The sequence below is a fragment of the Hylaeus anthracinus genome, unplaced genomic scaffold (assembly GCF_026225885.1).
Source record: "Hylaeus anthracinus isolate JK02 unplaced genomic scaffold, UHH_iyHylAnth1.0_haploid 11985, whole genome shotgun sequence".
Lineage (NCBI taxonomy): Eukaryota > Metazoa > Arthropoda > Insecta > Hymenoptera > Colletidae > Hylaeus > Hylaeus anthracinus.
In genome coordinates, this window is record NW_026534333.1 from 7,713,016 (window position 1) to 7,736,048 (window position 23,033).

Sequence of the window (23,033 nt, forward strand, 5' to 3'; positions counted from 1 at the left end):
GCCAACGTGTCGAATAAACAACACTCGAGTTTCCTCCGTGCGTATCAAAGCTCTCGTCGAAAATTATTTTCCACCGGCAATCGTTCAATCGAAAAGAAACTGTTTCTCGAGAAATGGCCCGGGTACACCGTCTTAGAAACGAACGGGAGCATTTGTAGCAGTTTCACCGACAAATTTCAGCGTACGTGTGGCTGTACACGTGCATCGAAGAGAAAGTTGTCGGATGCTGAACGATACGAGCCGGGAAATTCAGAGCTGTAGGATTTTTCCGTGGACGGAACTCGTGAAGAATTCTGGAATTTCGTGGCTAACACGAGGGCCAAACTAACGGGAACTTACGGGTACGCTCGCGATTTTACGATTTCCACCGAGGTCGCGCAGCGGTCTTTTCCAGAGGATTTCGAGTTTTTACGCCCGACCGTGGAAAAGCTCGCGACACTTAGGATTAACGTAAAATTCGGTGTTTTATTTAACATTTTAACCCTCGAAAGGGATACACGATCGTCGCGCACGGAAAACCAATAACGAGCACAGGTTTCGTTCCGACGATATTATCGTGGAGCGCGAGGAAAAACATGGAGGAAACGTAACCTCAACGGGGTAAAACATTGCAATGCCTCTCCAAAAAGAAGTATCTTCAGAAATTGTTCACTGCAAATGATATATAAAATATGAAGAATAAAACATACTTTGCAACGTTTAGAAGCCAAAATATGTAAATTGAAGTTATATAAATCTTTGTTTTCTGTAATGCTGAATTTTTCGAATGACTAATCAATCGAATCCTTTATCGGGAAAGGTCGCTCGTTCTTTATTGCTTCGCGCGGTGATTAGCGACGCAGGCTGTTGTCCCAAAAAGCCTACCGCAAACATATCACTTCGGTTCTTGCTTGTCTGTACGTCATTCCCCAGAAATGTCCAGTAGTACGTTTTCCTTTAGGATAAGCTCGAGTGGTTGCTAAATCGTGGCCGTTGTTTTTGTCATCACGTCACGATGTCAGCCGTAACGCAATGCCTTTCTTGTTACTGCCTGAGAGATTCAGATTATGCTACTTGTCGAAACAACCACCCAGGCGCCTTTGCTAACCCGATACCTCGAACGGCGAAGTTTTTTTTTGGGTGGGTGAACGTAGTTCTATAATAATCGATTTTGAGGTGCAATAGGTTGTAATATGTTGGCAAATACGTTGAAGATATTTCTCCGATTTCGGCAACCTTCTCCTATGTATTTGACATATGAAACAGCATTTCAGTTTTCAATTTTCGGTCATAAAAATTATTACTTCTTCCAATCGCAGCTAAAACGATTTTAAAATGGAAAATTCATCGATGCCGAAGTTCTTCTCCACTCGTTCCTGAAAGTTTAAGCTTGGACCAATTAAAGTAAAAGCATCGGCAGTGGTCACCTTTAAGAGTTTTTTTTTTTTCGATAGAAAAAGCGTTTTCTTTGCTCCTTATTGAGTTGCCATATCTGGTCACTGTAACTTTCCTTCATCTGCCTACGTGGATCAAATACAAATACAAAGTAACGCGCAGACTTCCATTTTTATTGCAAATATCCTTTGCTCCAGCATCTGTTTTTTTCAAAGAACCGAAAGTCTTCGAAGTCCATTTCGATTCGCGTTCCGCGATAAAATTCCGTTCTTTGATAACGGGAGGCTCAGGTTTTCCGGAACAATTACATCAAGGGAACGTCACTCTCAGAAAATCACGTCACCTCTGTCCATCCAAAACTGCACACGTGACACCGATATCCGATCCGAAATATGAAGCTGTTCTAACGAGTACCAGAGAGCGTCGAGCTTTCACAGCGGCAAACGAAACGTTGACGAACGGGGAATGACGGGGCATCTATGGGTAATAAAGTAGAAGAGAAAGAGAAAATGGCGAACCATCGCCTGGATAAAAGTGAAAAAGAGGAGAGAAGGAGCCCGAAGATACTTTTTTTTCGTTCGAAATTAGTTTACCAGAGATCTGCCGAGTCGATGGCGGGGTTCGACGCCCGAAAAGTTAAACAGAATCGCAAGAGAGCACAGAAGAGACAAGAGAACGAACGGGAAAGAGGAACATATTCGGCGGAGGAAGATGAGCTGTTGGAAAAAAAAAGAAAATAGGTCAACTGCTCTTTTGCATTTCCAATCCCAGGAGAGGCATCGATTTGCTTGTCCGCTGAATCTCTTGTTTTCAACCCATTTCGTTCGGAAAACACGTGAGGAAGAGTCGAAGGAAGAAACAAACTGTCATGGATGATCTCTTTGCTAATTTCGCTTCCCCGTTGCTCGCGAGACTGGGGATTTATCTCCAAAGCGACTTCATCGAAAATGACAGGAATATCGTAGATGATTTTCAGGTAGTACAAGGGTATTCGTTTGCTTTTAAAATTCTAGATCCTATTAAATCAATGGCATCAATTTCGAAATCTAAGGTGACGATATAACGTAAAATTAAAATTCCGTAGTGGTGAATGAGGGGTTAAAAGGTTTTATGCAGAAACAATATCAGTTTCCGAAGACATTAAACGGTTTTCTGTGCGAGCGAAGCCGCAGGCAAAAGCTCGTATGTAATACATATATGCACCTGTAGTCTCTGGAATTAAAATTGAAATTTAATTAACATTAATATTAAAATTATCTATCCAAGCTCAGGAACTTCAACGTATATATCCAATATACCATACCTTACTTCACTTTGCAAAGCATGATCGAAAACCTCCCATCACCCAGCAATTACAGGCTTTGAACCACACGATTGAAAATTCCGGGCACGTCGTAAAATCGTACGGAATGAAAACGGTTGCGTTTTCCAAACATCCCGCGTGCGTACGCGTGCAAAGTTTTCGACGCAACAGAAGCGGTCAGGATAATAATCGTGTCGCAACACGTTGGCCCTCTCCCCGTTCCAATCCGGACTGTTCTTCGATTCGACGAACAAAATGTTGCGAAAGCGCAACAACGTGCAAGTTCCAATACAGCGCGCAACGGACCATAACGAAACCGTTTGTCGCACATGAACGGCCGTGTAACGAGCACGATAAGGCTTCGGGGCTGAACCGAAGTACGTTTCACACCGGTTAGAGTTGTCCTTGTCAAACACCGCCACTGTATCGAGCGCATCGATTCGACATTCAACTGCGAGAACAATGAAATTGCGGTGCGGAGGACAGGGTATTACCCTACCAGCTAGTGTTTTTTCAACGGGATGAAAAAAAACAGGTTCGTTTCCCTTGCATGGGAAAACTGTACCTGGGTGTTCGAGTGTCCCAGCAGGAAGTCGATATCCCTTTCGTTTTTGTTTTCGATTTAATGAGTCTCCTTTTCTGACGAAAAGTACATAAAACATTCCAGTAGTTCTCAACTCGAGGCTTTTTATTTGTCCATTGTTTAGTAACTGTAGAAATTAATGTCAACCTTGATTAATGGGCACTAATGTGAAAAGTTCTCCTGAAGGTGTTGACGCTTCCTAGATTGGTCAATAGTAAAGATAAAGGCACATACGCGGTATGCTCTCAAATCAGAAAAGTATCCATAATCTCTAACATTTGTGGAGATTTAATACAACGAAATACGAGCACGGTATCTTTTCAAATATACTTCAGGAACTGAAACACGACCACGTATCAGATTCGTGTGCACACTTTGCGCAGGTCGAGGCAAACATTTGCTGTACTTCCATTAACCTTTATTACATGAATTACATATCTCTCGCAGCGTCCAAGAGTCTACATTGTATGAATCAGAGGTCACTCGAGCGTCCATTTGACGTCGTTTCTCGTTCGTTAAGTATTATTAATCAGCGTAAGAGCTGGTACTGGTGGTCTAAACTTCGTCACTTTGCGGATTTATTTCACTTAATTCTGACTATTTGTCAGCCCGAGATGAAAATTTGAAACTGGTCTTTCCCATTTTTCTCTTTTTTATTTATTACGAAGGATTTCATTCCATACTTACAATTCCAATCTCTATTCGACGAGTGATAAGTAATCAATCGTTTATTTTTGTATTTAACTTTTAACAAAGACAATAGCGTTCGCAATTTACAAAAAACTTCTTTCAGCTTGTTCGCTCCCACTACTCGTATCCATCGTAGAATCTCTTTGCATTTAGCAGAACATAACGTGCTTCGGGCTTTGTGTTAACCACCCCCGACGTTCGCCCCGACCAGCATCGAAAACTTCTTCGGTTAACTTCGAAAATTGGAGTAAAGAGAATTTCCCCTGAAGAACTCCTGTGGGTAGCGAAACAAAGAAATTGTTCCGCGGCGATAATTGACAGCGCAATTAAGTAATAGTTCCTCGATAATAGCTACTCGAAAACCCTGGTTAATAAAATTACGTGGTTCGTGTGCTAGTCAGCGTTTGATGGGAGAAGTTTAAATAGTAGTAACGGAGAAAAAGTCTCAATTATCCTTTGAGTATGCAATCGACTCCTAAGCATTGTAGATTCGTATCAAATTAATTATTAATTATGTTTTCATTGAACATAAAAAGTTACAGAAAGTGCAAGCTTCTGCATAATTAACGACACACTTTTCACTCAACTTTGCAAAGATGCGAAAATACTTAACTGACCCGAGTAATTATTTCCATTTTTTTTTTATTTCGAATGGAAAATATTAATTCATTTCCAACTTAGACTGCCATGCTCGAGGGTTCGAGTGGAAATACTTAAATGAAGTAGCAAAAAGATTAAATTACGTTTACAAAAACTGGAGATTACGTTTGAAAGTATTAAATTCTCTTGGACTTGTCTCGTTTTAAAACGTGGGCTTAGGGCAAGCCAGAGTCATTTCTCTCGTCCTCAACAAATTTCGATTAAACTTCCAGAAATCGAGGAAAGGCTGCATAAACGTGTATAAACTTTTAATACTTCATTAGTTCATTTTGGCGTCTCTTTGTTACTTCCTTGATCCTTTTCCGAGCAAGCTATGAGGATCCTGACAAAATTTACACGGCACACTTTGACTGTCCATCAGGAACAAAGACAGTCTTTAGTTCTCTAAAAATGATTCGTTAATATACCATACCGCAGATATAAAGCCAATGAACGCTAACGTATATATTCACATTTACATATTCTGAAATTTCTCGAAACTTTAATGGAATGAAATTTTTGTAGATGGTAGTCACATGCCATATTTTCTGGTTCTTTTAATAAACGATTCTTGCGATATAAGATAAACCAGAGATTAATATTATTTTAAAACGGGCGATGCAATATTCATCGTTGTACTGATTCCCCATTGATTCAGGGCTTCGTCAATCCACGTTTCGACCGTGGCCCGGTTCATTTTTTTTTTTTTTTTATTTCTGAGCGGAAATATTTTAAGAGTAACAGCAAACGGTCTCCGTGGTTTGGATCTTCCTTTTACTTATCATTCGCGTCGTGCTGGTGACACGGCTCCTCCGGTGGAGAAGAGATATTAAAAATATTTCCAGACGTCGAATAGTCGCAAAATATTCTCGCAAAGCGCTTTAAACGTAATAAATATTCGATTAGATTTTTCCTATTAGAGTTTTCTAATTTTCGTCAGCTCTTTCGATTTTTCCTTCTTGCAAGAATGGATTTAAAAATTTACGAAGAACCACGGAACAATTTTTAAAGGCAACTGGGTTAGACACCCAAACAAGGTTAGGCTAACTGCAATTGAATGAGTTTAAAAAGTGACTAAGCTGTGAAAGTCTAAATTGAGATTGAATGAAAATTAGTTTGGGAACTGAGCGTTTATTATTCATTGGATTGTTCAGTACTTTATTCGAATACCCGTGTCCTTCTTTATTTTGATATCCCTATACCTGAAGCTGTCCGAGGTGTAAAATGATGCTAGATAAAATAAAAATAATTATAATTGCCTTAGAAAAAAAGCAATGACATGCTCACGTAAGAATCGACCAAACACAATTTTAAATCTGTCCGAGACATCGGTTAACATGTAAATTTGATCTCTTAATAGTTCCCTATTCTCGACTGGAGCTCTTCGTTTCATCGTTCCGAAAGGAAACGTCGAAGCCGGAGTCTGTTTTGTATCCGTTATCTGTCGTTTAATCCGAACACCCGTTGCATAGAAAGCAGGGGCTTGTTCCCCCCAGATCGGGCTCGATTATTGGACGGCTAATTCAATCGTGGCACGATAAGACGATAGAGTAGATTTCAATCGGCCCAATTTTCTGCTTTCGTGAGCCACGTCTGGTGGATTATTCGCCGTTTCTGTTGTCGGCGATGGTCGTGCTACCTGTAAACTTTAATGCCTCGATGTTCAATTCAAGACTAACACATTCAACAATGCAATTAACAATTAATTCTCCCATTAATCCATCGAGGCGCGGACCAATGGAAATTTTACAACTAGACGGAGACGGCAGTCGCGTTTAACGTTCTACTGTTTTAATCTCTTAATGTAGAATATAATGACAAAAGGAAAGGGGACTGTTTGACTTTGACAGAGGGTCGTACAGAGGATTCTTCGTTAAACGTTGAATACTTTTAACTGAACGTAACAATGTTTATTAAGGCATGTTACTGCTCTGATTGCTTCGAAGTGTGTCTTGTAAAATTTGTATTCATGAATATTGGAAAATGGCGTTGAAATAAAAGTTCTAAAAAAAACAAAACAAGAGGTCAAACTTTCGCTTTCCTCGATACGCCAGCACAAATCTGTTACGAGCAGCTAATTTGGAAAAAACGGATCCGCGACCCCCTGGGCGATGTTCATCAAAACTTTGGAGTTTCTTTGAGTTTGCGATACGTCAATCGTTACTAACAGACAGCAATTCCAGACCTTCTAAGCCTCAATTAGAATTTAACATTTTCCTGGATGTCTGTAAACACGCATATGTAAAGTATTAACCATAAGGGTGTCAGTAATTTTTTCTTCGTAAACAGAAAGTCAACTTCGATAATTATAATTTTTCCATAATACAATTTTTTACTTTTTATAATGCAATCATCGCACTCGCAGCAGCTCCTTTCGCCTCCACTCCTCGCAAATTACCTATGAATGCTAATTGCCCTCGACAACTCGAAGATTTTCAGCTGAAAAATATCTCGAAGAGGTGTATATATTGCAAACAAGTATTCGTATTTAATAAAGTAAGTCGCGCCACAGCGGCAGACGAAAGTGTGCTGGCACAAACGTGATTTATGGTTTTCTCGCTAATTGGGGAACCGAAAGAGTTTTAGAATGTCTTCGAGGCGAACTATACCATTCACTTATTTCGCTGAATTCGTCAGACATCGCGTAATCCTCAAAGTGGGACCGTTCGAGGAATAAGACATTCGCTTGGAAGCTCTCGACTGTTCAGTGGTAACGTTTTGAGGTTCTGCTGAGAGCACGCGGTAGAGGAAACGTTGCGGCGACTCGAATATTACCATTAGCCGCAATTTATAGCGATGAATGCCAGTTCAATATGACAGTCTCCTTTCTTCAAATCTACATTTTATTTTTTTTTCTCACCGATTATTTGTCTCCATATTACATTTTTCTTACTTTATAATTTCTTAAGTTCCTGATATATGCTTGTCTTGTTACTATACGTTAATTTCTATTTTTGGCACTCAATTATACATTTCCAAATGTTCATACATAATCTATGCACAGTCGGGACATATTACTTCTATTATTGATATAATTTTCTACAAGCACTGATATTAGACCTCGCGAACAGCGTGAATATTCATCTACTACATAAATGTTTCACAATAATTCACTATTAAGGTATAAATTAATGCTCGAAGAACGCGTATATTTTTCATCAAAAAATAAAAAATAAGTATTTTAATAAAAAATTTACGTGGCCCATAAATATTTCCATTACTCATAGAATATAACATCGACGCTTAATTAAAATATAAGCGACTACTAACTTCATTAATAATATTTGTTCACCTTTTTATCATGCGTATATTGCCATAAGATTTCAAACTCAAATAAAGAAATACCGTTACACGAACCAATAATATCTATTATCTTTCGAAAATATATCTTCCCCGAAGAAATGCACGCTTCACGAAATCTGTTGGAGCATTTCTAATACGTCTTACTCGCGACGGCGTAAAAGGAGATGGTGGAAGCTTTTCGAATGTCTGACACCGCGTCGAATTGCTTTTCTTGCAATTTCAGAAATAAAAAGCAGAACCAAATCAGGCGAATACCGGGGCCGGTAAAGCGCCACGACACCTTTGCGGTGCGAGAAAGTAGCGCAGGCTATGATGGCTTAGCTTTTTGCTCCACGGTAATTTCTCGACGAGTGTGAAAAAGGTACTGTCACATGTGGCGCCAACGATTAATGACACCTGCTTCGTATCGAAATCAGAGTGGGCACAGGTAGAAGGGAGGCTTCATTGAAAAGAATGCCATCCTGTTTCGACAAATGGTGCCTATTACCGTCGTTTATACAAAAGAAACTCGCAGTTGGGACAAACCGTAAAAGTAACCTGGTAGTGTGTTTTACAAGAGTACGTTTTCATTACACTAGGATTTGCTGATTCCTTTTTGTTTACCTATGTGCAAGATAAGGATAGTTATTTTTTCAAATTTGGTATACCCTGTATATTTGATTTTTCTTTTTCCATTCTTTCCTGACTATCGTGCTCTGCGCCAAAGAGGTTTTCTCTCCGTCAATCCGGTAAATAAATAATTCATTTTTCGAACACCCACTAACGTTGCCGGCCTGCAGCTGATAAGGTTAATGGGTATTGGCTCGATAAGAAGATTGGTAATGTGATACGTCGGTACAGAGATGGAAGCATCGGCTGCAGTTTAATTAAATCTTCCCCAAGGACGTTTCTTTTAACGGAATACATTTAATTAAATTTTTGTTGGCCAGTTTGGCAACTGACGTCTTGATTATTCTGACATCTTTGGTCTTTCGAAGGGTCCAGGCAAAACTTATTCCGTCACGAAATAGGGATCCTCTGATCTGCATGATTTTCTGCCAGTTTTCGAGATCCCTCTTATTTCTTTTCTGTTAGAACTATTTACTGTTTAACATTCAAAAAATCAGAATATTATCACTCGCGATCTCAAATATTACCTATAAGTTATCAAATGCTTTGGAGACATTAATCTGAGTTTCTGAGGAGATAGTTTCAGTTTCTCAACATTGGCTAACTATGCATTGTACTCTTCAATTACGAAATGTGGAACACTGTGTAACATCATACTTAGTTGGTTTCCTGGGACACTGTTAATTAATTACTTTTGCTGGTTTACGAAATGGTTTGTATAATGGAATAGAAGGCGAACTTCGTATTTTTTCATTAAAAGCAGTCATAGCAAATTATATTAATAAAATGTTTACTCCTTCTGTGTTTGTAACAAAAATAAACCTGAATGTGCATCGAATCGGTCCGAGTTGCGGATAGAATTTAATTTTGTCAATAGCGCAATTCGCCCACTCGTTTATTACAATTTGTTCGTATTCGCGACGGTTAGATGTCTCGACGCATTTCAGTTTATAGGCATACAGTTTGAAACAACCCTAATGAACAGGTGAGGAGGCATAATAGGGAGAAGGTAGTTTCATAAATGTGAAAGATGATAACGAAGCAACTCTCATTTAACCTTAGTATCAACGCGAGTGCCACAGCCACGGCAGAATGTCACGCAGAATGTTTCGTTTCGAGAACAAAAAGTTAAAGAATGACAGTCGTTTGGAACTAGGATGGAACTACTAACCGTGGTACTTAGAAACAGTATGCGAACCAGCCGGAAAAACCCAGGGAAGCAACAGAAGTTGAACATGATAAACCTTAACAAAATACAGAGATTATAAACGAGATAATGTGTCATTCGTGACACTGATAATAAGAAAATATTATGGTCTGTGTAACGTGGTAAAAGTAAAATTAATACAAAGCAGGCTTGGCGAATCCTTACATTTAATAAAAATTTTTGTTCAAAGTCGTTAATGATAATCTTACGAGGATATACATACAAAGGTCAAACTGTTAGTTTAGATTTAGGATTTAAATTTAAACCCTAGATGTTTTGTTAGAAGTATCCAGTTTAGTGTCAATGTTGCGATAAGGGCTTACCATTATTCTAAACAAGAAACATGTCCCCACGTTTACACGTAGTCCATCAAGGAATTCTATTTGCTGAGGACAAATAGCCATCGAAAGGCCGACCGAGGGAAGCGGAATAAGTTACAAGTCTGAGCAAATTACCGCGCCTCCATCATTCCCCGATCAAATACGATCACCCTAATTGTGACAAATGTTTAACGCCTTCCAACAAACCGAAATAACCTCAACGAAGCAAGTGGAGGGTAGAAAGAAATACGATACAAGACACGAAGTAAAGTTCCGTCCTTGTTACTAAATACTATTAAAAAATAACTAAACTAAACCTACCCCCTCTTAATCAACGATTCATCGTCAAGCCTATTCACCCCTATCATCTCTCCAACGATACTCGATATCTCATTGAACCGCGATATCCTTGCTGCGGTCAACTAATGCCCAACCTCTTGGAAGCCATTCCCGTTAATTTCTTTTTCGAAAGCATCCCGCGATTCCAAAAACGAGCACGGGAATCCCCTTCCGATCCGTGCCATGAGTTTAAAAAGTTTACGGAACCATCGCGAGGTGGGTTAGGGAGTCAAAGGGAAGAGTCGGGGTATATATCCGGCGCGTAGACAAGAGTGGGGCTCCCGCAGGCGGAGAGATGGCGAGAAGAGAGGGTCGCGACGACCCACCCCCACTCGGCGTCGGGGACGCGACTGCTGGCGCATTTTCTCTCGTCGAGTCCTGGAGCCACGCTCAATTTCGTTCGCGGTATCGCCGTGAGACGGCAGCATCGTTTCTCCAACCCCCGAAACCGCTCGTAGGCGTCAGTGTGTCCGTTCGTTCGAGTGGCGTCGGAACACCGCGCCGCCCCCCGGTTGGTAGTCGGGCGTCTCGCGCCACCTGCCGCGCTCGCGAGGCGCCGCGACGCGCTCACTGACCGCCACATACGCGGAGGATCCACGACGACGAGAGATCCGTGCACAGCCGCGGCGGGCGCGCTCGAATGCCGGACCTCTCTGTTTATGAGAGGCGTCGCGACGCAAACGGCTGACGTCGGCCGGCGGCAATTTCGACCGCGGATACGAATCGGTTTGTTACGCGCGCGATCACGCCGCTGCGCCCGCAGGAGGCGGAGAAAAAAAGAAAACGGTACCAATTGTCCCACCGTGGACATCGACGAATCACGTGCACCCAGTTGTGACACGGCGCGTGTGCTCCTCGACGAATAGGCGACAGCTGGCCCAATCCTGGACGCTCTGGTGCGGTAGTTTCGAGTTTCTGGTGCAACTCGCGAGAAGGATCCTGTGGTTTCTGTTTTCCAAGGACAACCGCGTTTCGAAGTGTTTTGGGATACCCCGAAGCGTTTGGACGGGGTGTTGTGCCACGTCTGAGGAGAACACCGCGAAAAGAGGAACCGTAAGTAGATGAGTGATGTACGCCGCGTACGTGACGCGCTGGTCGGAGATCACCCAGTGCGGAACTCGAATAGGGGAGATTCGAGCTGATCGGTTTTGGTGGATTGTGATTTAACAAACGAGGGTAGCTTCTAATATTTTTTACTTGGATAGTCTGCGACTGGTTCCCCTTTGGGTAGGCTTCTTTAATTATGTGACGAAACGGTTCTCTGTTTAGGATATTCTGACGCATTTGACTTGCTCGTGTTGACTGTTTCCTTTGCCTTGTTCGAGAAGATCCCTGTGACGCAACATTTCGTTTACTTTGCGTCAACGAATACACATCTAGTTGTATGTGTCTGAGACACTCTAGTGTGTTAATATCTACAGTATTTGCCGCGCTGGCTCTAAACTTCTATGACTATGCACCGAAGCATGATGTATGCACTGATATGACGTTATTAGAAGAATTCACTCTTCGGTGAATTGTGAGTTTTGTAATATATTTTATACCATTATTCCCAAATCGTTCCTATCTTGAGGCTACTAACCTTGATGATGTCCATATGGTGTACCTATTTATCATTCCTTTTCTTCCCAACCTCTCTTGATCAAACTCCTTTCATCGAACAAATCTTCCTAGAATCTACATTTAGAATTTTTTTACACGTTAGACTCGATTGTGTTTATCGTTTCCTCTGCCATCTCCCTGAAGTATCCATCAACGCAACATAATTTCCAACTCCTCGGTCACTCCGTTTGTTGTCTTCGCCTGGGGCACTTTGCGTGTTAATTTCAACTATGTTTATCTCCGTGTTTATGTTGCTTCCAAGGAGACTCCCATGGCACCGCGAACTAAAGATCCAACCACGTTGTAAATACGCTTATTAGCACTCCAGATCGTGGCAGATGCGAACCATTTAGCGAAATGTGATTTTCCTAGCGAGCGTAGCGCTCCTGTTTTTCGAGGCTCCTTCCATTATTCTCCTTGCCCTTCCGTATTCCGAACAAGCAAACGTCATCCTCCGTTATCCAAAACACCCTGGCGCGTTAGCCTCGACCGCGTTATTTGCGCCGCATCCACGATGAATCCTCCAGCATACCGTGCTCTCCGTATCCTTTTGACACCCCGTTAGGTTGCCCGTGTTTGGACCACCCGGACACGCGCTAGCCCCGACAGCGTTTACGTGTTTCTTGCGGTACATTCGGGGAGAAACCTGTATCACAACTCGCGGCCCGTTTTCTCGATGGGTTCCATTCGTCTAGCCTTGTCTAGGATGTCCCGGAGCGTTAGCCCCGACCTGTTCGCGCTGTTCTTGCACTTCATCCTTGGAGAATCCTGTGACACCTGTGACGGGAAAATCCAGCGCTGTGAGTAGTTGAGCGATGACGCCCGATACATGAAACGTGTTGGTTTTCCCGGATACCCAGTACGTAACTTACGTCAGATTTTTCAGTGGATTAGGCTAGCTTCGATATTTTGTTCTTGAACGTATCGGCCGCTTTTCGAGCGAGTACTCGACTCGATTATTCACGCGAAATAGCCTGATAAGCATTCCCGCCACTTGAAAACAGCCTGTTCGTTCTCTCGTGTTCAGAGCGCTATGACATGTTAGGCTCGACTTTGTTCGCACGTTTCTGGTGCTCCATCCTCTACCACTAGCCATGACAGGAAAATCCAACCACAAGTAGCTAAGTGGTGCACGCCCGTTACGTGACGCGCTAATTTGACATTACACAGCACAGAACATGCATCACTGCATTTGAGTGGATCGTCTCGGTTGATTGGGATTTCCCAGTGGACTAAAAGCCCTTCTCTTTCTTTTAGCATTCCGCTTATTTGTCCAAGTGCTGGGGAGGTGGTCCTATTGCTTAAATCGAATGTACCTCTGATATCCCTCGAATTTCATCGTTTTATCCGTGAGGCATAGACGTTCTCCCATTTAGGCCAATGCCTTTTCGGTGGAAGAGCAATCCTCGAGCAAACTCTCGCGCGAGAGAAAGTCAATACCATAAGTGAGCCTTCAGCGTCGATCGAGGTCCGCGTTTCCTGTTCCATACCTAAGGGGGAACCCTGTGACAATGTGTGCTCCCCAATTTATCGAGACACATCATTCATTTAACCGCATCTAGGACACCCTGGTGAAATTCACGCATTTCTTGTACGTCATCTCGTTCTGTTTATTTAACCATGTTTGAGACACCATAGCGCCCGAGACACTCTCACGGAAGCAAATGGGAACCTTTGCTCTAAAAGTTGCCTTGTCATTGAAAGTACCTTTACTCCCCATGGTGTATCCACTATTCTCATTCTCCATAGCGTAATCCTTCCCAGCTAAATTCTCCAATAGCCATTAGACCTCCGCGCGTTAACTCATTTCTCGGCCTGCATTCGAGAACTATGACACATAGATTCGAACCACGGGCTGTAAGGAGCTAACCTGACGTATGCCCGATACGTGACGCCCAGATCTTGGATTACCCACCGAGTAACCTACACCGGGGATTCGAGCTGATGGCCTAGGTGGATTGGGATTTCCCAGCGAAGCTTCCACCTTTTCATTTTTTTTTTTACTCTTCGACTTTTCCCCGAGCCGGCTCCTTCGATTATTCTCGTTGAATAGGCGCTCCCCTTTCCGCGAGTGTTGTGGATCGCAATGAAGAGCCGAGGTCGGAAGCGGAGAAAAGGGACGCCGAGGATTCTTTGGCTCTCCGAACAGGTTTTTCGATCCATGATTGCGGACGGTGATCAGAATTGGAAATTGAAAAAGTGATTAACGCGGGACTCTCTCTCTCTCTCTCTCTCTCTCTCTCTCTCTCTCTCTCTCACTCTCTTTCTGTCGCGTCCTTTCGTCGCGCTCGCTTTCTCCTGGCCTGGCAGAGATTCGTTCCAGCGATTTAAACGGCGATTGAAGTTTGGTGTCTCGGAACAGCGGGAATCATATTTTTCCGTTCGTTTGTGCTCTTTTACCTCGCGCGGGGCTGACGGAAGACTGACTAAGTAAACCGGGGAAACGGATTGACGCGGATGTTATTAAACCATCCGACACGCGAGATTCCGACAAATTTCGAGACGTGGATTATGGTTTTCGATGATTCGATCTTTGTTTCAATCAGAAACAGAAAATATCAGAAGATATTTTATTGATAAATCCTTCTGAGAATGCTTACTTATGTTCATTCTCAGTTCAACAGAGTATTCGTTAAAATGCAACACATGTTACGAGAAATACAAAATATGAAAAATGGTTGAATTGGTGTAAAATTGTGTTAAAATTCAAGTAGCTGTGGATTTTTGCAACCTAGAAATTCTATGTTTCCTTCCTTCCTTATATTTTTTATTCCAAGTACAATTTTCATTTAAAGTGCTAACATTCCTTCTGACGCATACTTCTCTTTTATGAATTTAATTAAATACTAAACCGGAGAGAATCAAAACTTTTTCATTATTGAAATGTAACAATAGCTCTGGAAAATGAGCCACCTACCTCGAATATTAATTAATTCAGGAACATTCATAATAATACTCAAGAGATTATTTCCTTTTCAAAATATGAAATGAAATTCTTCCACTAGAAATTTGATATACTATAGATACTATATGGGTTTTGGGCTTCGGCAAGTAAATGAATACTGGTGTATTAAAGGTATTTATCACAGTGCATTGTTTCGAGGGTTTCTATCTGCAGTGCTAGATGGAAATATTGTGGAAAAGTTCGATTCGTGACGAAAATTTAAACTCATGCCAGCTCTGTGAACAAAGTTGCTTCTCAAAGTATCGTAAGGGGATAGAGAACCGAGTTGCAAGTATTAGCTTTTGCCGTGGAAGTGATAGATTCCTCTGAGATTAAAGTTTGCTACAGTTTGGAGAAATATTTGAGTGTGGGAAATGGTTTAAGCGATAATGACGATTTATGGTAGCGCTGAATGAGTGTTTGTTTTATGAAAACGTTCGAGCACATGTCTGACTATTTCTGGTAGAAACCACTGATCGTTGTCTACTCTATGTGTGACTTGTTCAAAGCTACACTACTAGATATTTCCTTTTACTTCTAAAAAACAAAGAAAACCTTCGATGAATACTTCCAAATGAACACTTATTAATAAACAATCACGTAATCTATTATTTCAAACAAATTAAAAGACGACCAAGCTCGTGAGACCGAAATATGCTAAAATCAATTCCTTAGAATAATTAATCCACGGAAAATCCATTACTATTCCACTGGAATCGAATTTCTGTGTTGGAGAGGATTTAAGGGGAGTTTGTCAAAGATTTTGAGGTCTCAAGGGAAACAGATTGTATAGAGGAGCTGATGATCTTTGCGGTGGCTAATTAGACGGTGACGTTTGGATTCCACAAATCCGGTTAATGAGATTATCGGAAGTTCTGGTTGGTGAATAATGCGAAGACTTCGACACGACGCGATAGCAATAGTTTCGATACGTCTTCACCGATCATCAATTGTTCCATTTCGATGCTAATAATGTAGCGGAATTACAGCCCCCTGAAATTGGGTTAATGAGCTAATTTGTACATGGCCCGATAACGTGATCATGGAAAGTATCGCGTTCAGATATACGGTGAGACCTTCCATAACGCGATACTCTCAGAACGCGGTTCCTATATTTTCCAGGAGCAAAAATTGCGATATTTATAGGTGTCATTATTAAAAATTTCCCGATATTTGTTCCAAGGCACAAAACGGTTGTGCAACACATTTTTACCAGATTTGCGTTATCCATTTTTGTTTATTTAACTCGGTGTGTTCATATGTATAAGTAAGCGAGGTACTATAAATAAATATTTATATAGACAAAACAAAAAATGCACGGGAACAATTTATTCAATAGCTACAAATGTACCGAATCGCGTGTGTTGTGCAATATTTTCATCCGCCAGCGAACATATTTATGTTCCTGTTCAGAAGTTTAGATACCCTTCCATTTTTATGGAAATAAAGCTTTTATTTAGACACATTCTCTATTAAATCGTTTCTGCATTAGTAGCATGTCACAATAGAATAAAGTAGCATTTTTTAAAAATATTATTTAGAATTTATAATAGTAATTTGCCATTTTAAAAACGTTTGAAATACAATATGAATATCGAACATGAATGTTATAACTTTGTAAACATGTATTCTATTTGAAACGATATACAGTTAATGAAACATATCTATATTGATCTCATGTAGATACATTTGACATGACTCTATGTGTCGTTTTATGAATAGTTTATGTCAAGTTTGCACTTGCAACGCCTAATGGCGCTGTTTAATGGCCCCATCAAATGAAACATCACGCATAGTCAACCTCATCAAAGATGCTGGCACGCGCAGCACGTGTGCGTCTCATTTTTTAATTATTCTAATCACTGTAGCGCGAACGAGGTCACTAGTTAGGATTAGTCGCGAAATTAAAAATGAATATATGAAAATATCGAAAACTGATGAGATTATTTAAATCAAATCAAACCTACGAGAGGTTAGTAATTATTAATAAGAATTTGAAAATTTCAACTGCACCTGGTATTATTTATGCGTAACATTAATCCTGATTTAAGTATTCCATTAGAAACATTTTAAAGTCTGGCAACGTCGTTAAATAATATCACTGAAGAAATGTTTCGCGGTGCTTTCTTTCCACCCTTATTCTTCCACTCGTTCCATCAAGGTAATAAACGAACTGCAAATTTCAGCAGCACGGAGCAAGTTTCAAAGAAACGGTACCGCTAAAAATTTATGGTTTAGAATTTTCCATGTTACCTGGGCCAGAGTGGAAATACATTGTTCTTGTTGAAAATGTTGATGAATTATGCAATTCTTTTCGTGGAGTACAATTGAGGTTTAATTTGAAAGCAGTCTTCAGCTGTACGCGATGCAATTATTTTTCTATGACGTGTATACATTTTTTTTCTCATATACTTTACAAGATTTTCTAGTGTTAATAATTTAAGATTCCTGTTCACAGTTGTATTTTCACCTAAGCATTAACGCAATTAATGTTATTATTATTGTTTTTGTAATATTATTATTCGAATAAACTAATCTTGCACAAACCTATGAAAGCGTGAACAGTAATCCTAATTTATTTTGTTCTCGCAAACTTCAGTACGAATCGATAATCAATTTATTTTCGAGGTGCATTCCCTTCTCAGAGACAATTAAAAACGTTCAGCCGATTAGTTACAGTTAGCAATTTCCTGGCGAGTTTCGAGAACCCATGTACACGTGCTGAGGTAAAAGACCACCAAACTCGTAAACTAATAATCATGGACGACTGATTCCCTAGTAAACCTCGCGTGTCCACCTAGAATCAGGTTCGCTAGGAAATTTAATTAAGCAGACGTAGAGTGAATGCTAATTACTATATAACAGAGGTATTCTTGCGTTGCAATTGTGTTCAAGGATGGCTATTCAAGAGTAAACGATAAAATTAGAATAAAATTAATCCTCGCGATGGGCCACGTGATAACCAATTTTAGACGAAGGTAATTATTTTTAAAGATCTTGAGAAGCATTAAATGCTCGCACGATAATTGTTTCAAATATTTATTTTGTACCATTTCTTCGTATACATTTTTTTATTTACCTTCCTTTAAATTGTCTAGACATATTTAGTTTCTTTTATTAAATACACCAATGACCTCGTACAAATTTCGTCCACTACAACTCTAAACCACTAAAAAGTTACGAAGAAATTTTGGATGCTGAGGACCCCGAAGTAGACACGTCCCCATCGTAAACCAGAGGCCGTCTCCGTAAAATTCGTAATCGGCGAGGAACTATTGGACAGAGAAGAAGGCCCAGCGTGTTCCGTGGGCTCGCATTCTCGGACTTCCTTCGCTTACCGTGTTTTCTGAGAAAATAATCTTACAAAGAAGGTTAGCGGCGAGCAAAGGAGAAAATATCGTGGTCAGAGCGTTCGTAGCTGCCGCGAGGGGATGCCAAACACGTCAGAACACTGAAAGAATCAGGGAGATCGGAAGCAGCGAGCGTACATACGTATACCTGTGTGTCCAAACAGACTATATTCTGATCCGTACACTCACGTATAGCCGAATCTTTTATTTCGTTATTCCGCCTCCCTCCTCGCGCCATCCCCCCGTGTTTCCTCTTATTTTGCGGATTGCATCGGGCGCAGCCAAAGTTCCTCCCGTTTTCCCTTTACTTTCTTTTTTTTTCCGCTGGCGTGTTCCGCGTATCGAGTGGTCGGTTTTTGATCTTCCATATTCCATCGACGACCGCCTTGGATACTTCCAGCAATTGCGAAACCGTTGTCTCCCCTACCTGAGACTCATCTTTACCGTTCTCCTCCGCGAGTCGACTGTTCCTGGCCGTACAAGAACCCCAACGGCCCAGGAAATGTCTCGAAACTGTTATTTTTATCGGAGACTCGCGTAATGCGCGCCTTCTTGCGTTGTTTTGTAGAAAGAAGCATTCTTTCGTGGTTCCGTGACAGTTGATAGCGTTAGGGACTTTTCGGTGAAAGCTCTTCCCTCTGGGAAAAGTGTTTCTGCAGGGGTTGGATCAAGGTACCTGTCTGGTTGCCATCGATCACAGAGATTGAATCATGGTTTGCTGAGAAAAACAGACAGGTGCCTTACATTGGCCTAAAAGATGTTGGCAAAAGGCCGTTGATAACGAGGGTGGTTACATAATTGATTAAAAATAGAAACTTATTAAGAATTTAATATAAAAGAAATGACATCACTTTTCATCACTAGGTGTCACGTATATTTTGTCAACCTTGTAATCTGTTGTTTGTCTTATCTACCGCAATCGACCGTCATTCGACCAGGTGTACAAAGTGCTGGCACGTTTAGTGTTAACTCGACTCCGCGCACACAGCCTCACCGAGAACCACAATGAGTGTCGTCTATTGACCAGTGTGGAATTGAGATTCCTTCTTAACACACAACCACTGAACCAGGCAAATAGAAATGCACTCCACCGACGCAGTGGAGATGCATTCCCCCATTATCCCGCGAAGCCCCTCGGGATCACTCGCCTCAAATTCTATGCGAGGCAAAGCCATGCCAAAGGATCCTAATTAGAGGAAATCAGCCTGTTAATTTTGCAAACAATATCCTACACCAGCTCCTACGTCTCCGTCTGTCGGACCTGAGAAGTTTCGGGCGAGTTCGAACGCGATCGAGGAGCCAAATGACGAGAACATTATGGCAGCGCACGAGAGTTTCGACTAGTCTGGATCACAAGGTAACACAATCCCCTGCGAGCGTACGCAGCTTCGTACGGTCTGAAATAACGACCCGACGCTGTCCGTATCATAAACTCGCCTCCATTGTGCGCTCTGAACAACCTGGTTTCGAATCCTTTGTTGGACGATTGCTCCGCTATTTGAACTATTTTTCTTCCGCAGTCCTATCTTTCGGAATAAATGCTGTTTTCGAAATAGTGTCTCTGGTTATTTATGGCCCACATCGATTTAGAAATAGCTTGCTGCTATACGTGAATTGCGCGAGAGAATCTCTATTTGGGTATATTACAGGTAGATCCAATTATTAGAATTCCAAGAAAAATTACATTTACCACACGTGGTGGAATACTATTTTTTAATTAACGCGTTGGTTAGCGTTCTTCTATTTTAAGACTTGTTTGAATGAATGCATCCACTTCGCCAATTATGCAATTACGGGCTGTATTAAATAAATTTGAAAAATATTGCGAATGAGTCGATATTAATACTGATCACAACTGTATCGCAACGATGTAATTACGAACTCTATTGAAAAATATTTGGAAGTTTTCAGTAATATTTTTCCTATTTGATCATTTCGAATTGTTCCATGATTGCATCCATATAATACTGTCTGTACTAACGCAGCGTTATAGAAGAAATTAGCTGAGGTAACGCTTGCTCTCGTTATCCTTGACGTAATTTTTTGTTAGTCGTCGCCGGAGGGGTAATTATTTCTCTCACGGTACGCTTAATGGGACTGTTGATTAATCGATCAACAGTAAGAACATTAGCACAAGGACGCATTTAGAATGCTTCCCGTTTAGTACAAGTGGAGCGACCATTGCATAAATTTGCTTATTGTTATGTAAAATAAAGGGTTAGGTTCAACGTTTTCGAAGAAATATTTAATTATTACAGATAAATACTGTTCAATTCCTCCTAGGAAAAATCATTAATTGAAAATGATTTATTATTCTCATACTTGCTGGAAATAATTCCTATCGTATCTCTGGCATCACTAAACAATTACTCTCGGTTACGAAGATATCTTAAGTGGAACAAACGAATCGTAAATACTAAATTACTCACTTGTTTGTTTTCACGAGTTCGTTGCACTTGTTTAATACATTATATTACTGTTTCTACGTTGGACGCAATATTTTTAGATAATTTTTTTCTATAAAGCTGAAAATTTTAAACGGCCAGAAGGTAACGTACAATCAGTTTTATCTAGAATAATTTTACGTATTTGTAATTTGACAGCAATCTGACAAGCGTTATCTTATTTAATAGAAAGGAAATCTCGATTTAGAAAAGGATCGCAAAGAAGATATTGATATTGTTTTATTCATTTTACCATTTATTCGTTATTGTCTTTTTTTTAAGTATATTCCATGAATTTATTTCACTTATTTCAGACGTGCGAAAGTTATCGTTATCGCTGACTCAATCACAAGTCGTCGGTTACCGATTGCTTCGATCGAGAGTGTGCCTTGTAATGCGAAATTCGTATGGTTAATACATTTTATCTGACGTCACGCGACATTGTCATCTGTCGCTTTCCGTGATGCTTTCTAAACGCGTCCTTCGTCCTCGATTGTATAGTAAGCACCGAATTTACGACCGGAAGACGACGTCAGCCTGCAGCGACAGCTGTCGTGTTCGGGAATTTCGCTTACAAGAACGGTTTCCCTTTAATGTCAACCCCCAAATGTTCTTAACGTGGTTTACCGCCTTCGTTCAATTTCGCGACACCCTCTAATCGTCGAACACTTATCACCAATTTTTCTCCAATTTTTCAAATTCTCCAATACGATTTTATCAATATATTCTAGACGAAATGTAATAAATAGAAATCTGATTTGTTTGTGTGTTAATTTCTAAAGGTAAAAGACGCGTTAATACGTCACGGTGCTTCTCCGTCTGCCAAAAGTTGAAACTCCGTTTTTTCTTTTCTATCTGAAAGTTTTTCCCTCATCCAACGATGGCGACGACTCGTTTTTAATAGTCGCGAAAGGTGAAAGCGACGATCAGATGCGACGTTATCGAAAACCATAAATCTTCCGCCGCGGCGAAATTAGAAAAATGTTTTTTTCTTAGATGAGATATAATAATGTGTAACGGTGAGCAGATGTCAATGAGAAAAAAATTTCTCAGCCGCCGTACGACGACGAGGAATTTTTTCCCGGAATTTATGGACGACATATTACTAATATGTTATCCATTAGGCTTTATGGGCCTATCACTCTCCTTAATGAAAGTTTCCCTCGAATTTTCCGTCAAAATTCAAAAGTGTTTGATGGTGTTGATTAACCTTTCAGATCCTTAATTCAATTTTCTAGACTGTTCCAGAATGTTATGTATTAAACACTCGATAAATAAACTTATCTAAATCATTAATTGGGAGAATTAACACGATATAGGGAATTCAAAGCTCAGAAAATAATTATACACGGCATTATACACTTATTAGTTGCATCGAGACTCAAACAAGTTACTTTATCAATAAAAATAATAATCAACAACGATTACATATGCAACGAATCTCGCTAAATCGTGTACTCGATTTCCTCCAAACTTAACGAGATAATTTCACTAACCCGTTTTTATGGATCCTCTCGTAAAATCGTTGCTCCTTTTCTTGTTTATTCTCGTGAGCTATCGACTCGCAAAAGCGCTGAAACAAACAGAGGCTACGCAACGGCCGTCAGTCCATTAAATGGAAACGATGAACCAACAACGGAAAAGATAAAGTCATTAATTTTCAGATCGATCGAAGCATCGTTATAACGAGTCAATTTTCCAAGAAAAAAAAATTATGTTTGTTTAACCAATTCTTTTGATTTTTCTTTCGACTTAAAAGCATCCCCAAGGTTTCTTTTTAATTTTTCGTTGCTTTTGTTTTAGCGTATTTCGTTCCTTTTCGTCCGTCCACCGTGTATCGTACGCGAGATTGTCCTGCGTGAAAATTCATTCGGTTAAAAAGAATGTAAAATAACCTGGTGGAAGAGATAAAAGCGCGTAACAGGGCACAAATACCACGGTCAAAAACAATGCAACATGAAAATTAAACCGTAGCCCGATCCTTCCCCTTCGTTTTGTGTTTAACACAGTTTCCTACTGGAACGTCCTGGTTCCATTACTTTCTTTGAGAGGAAATGGTTTTTTGCTTTATTTAGTTAAGACAAGTTTAAATTACGTATTGAAGGAAATTGTGAAACGTTGGCATCTATGGAACGAACGCTTTAATTAATTCCGTGAATAATGTTTCTTTTATTAGGATCGAGATACAAAAGTACATTACATCGTTATATCCTTCCTTCCGCAAAATGTCTATTTTAAAACAAAATAATTATTGCTTGTTGAATATCTACATTTACTTTCAAAATAATTTTTAATCGAATTCGCCGACATCGTACAAAAGCAATTA

The 23,033-nt window shown here is 40.4% G+C and overlaps 1 protein-coding gene across 7 annotated transcripts in view; it reads left to right on the forward strand.

Moving 5' to 3' along the window:
• The window catches only part of LOC128887275 (collagen alpha-1(XVIII) chain), a 237,746-nt gene that overhangs the window by 90,710 nt on the left and 124,003 nt on the right, over positions 1–23,033 (forward strand). The window contains exon 1 of one of the 7 annotated variants that reach the window (XM_054142988.1): positions 10,630–11,420. The exons of the other annotated variants lie outside the window; for them this stretch is intronic. The gene's annotated coding sequence lies outside the window, so the exon portion shown is untranslated. Of the gene's footprint in view, positions 1–10,629; positions 11,421–23,033 lie in introns of those variants that run through there. 7 annotated transcript variants of the gene reach the window in all.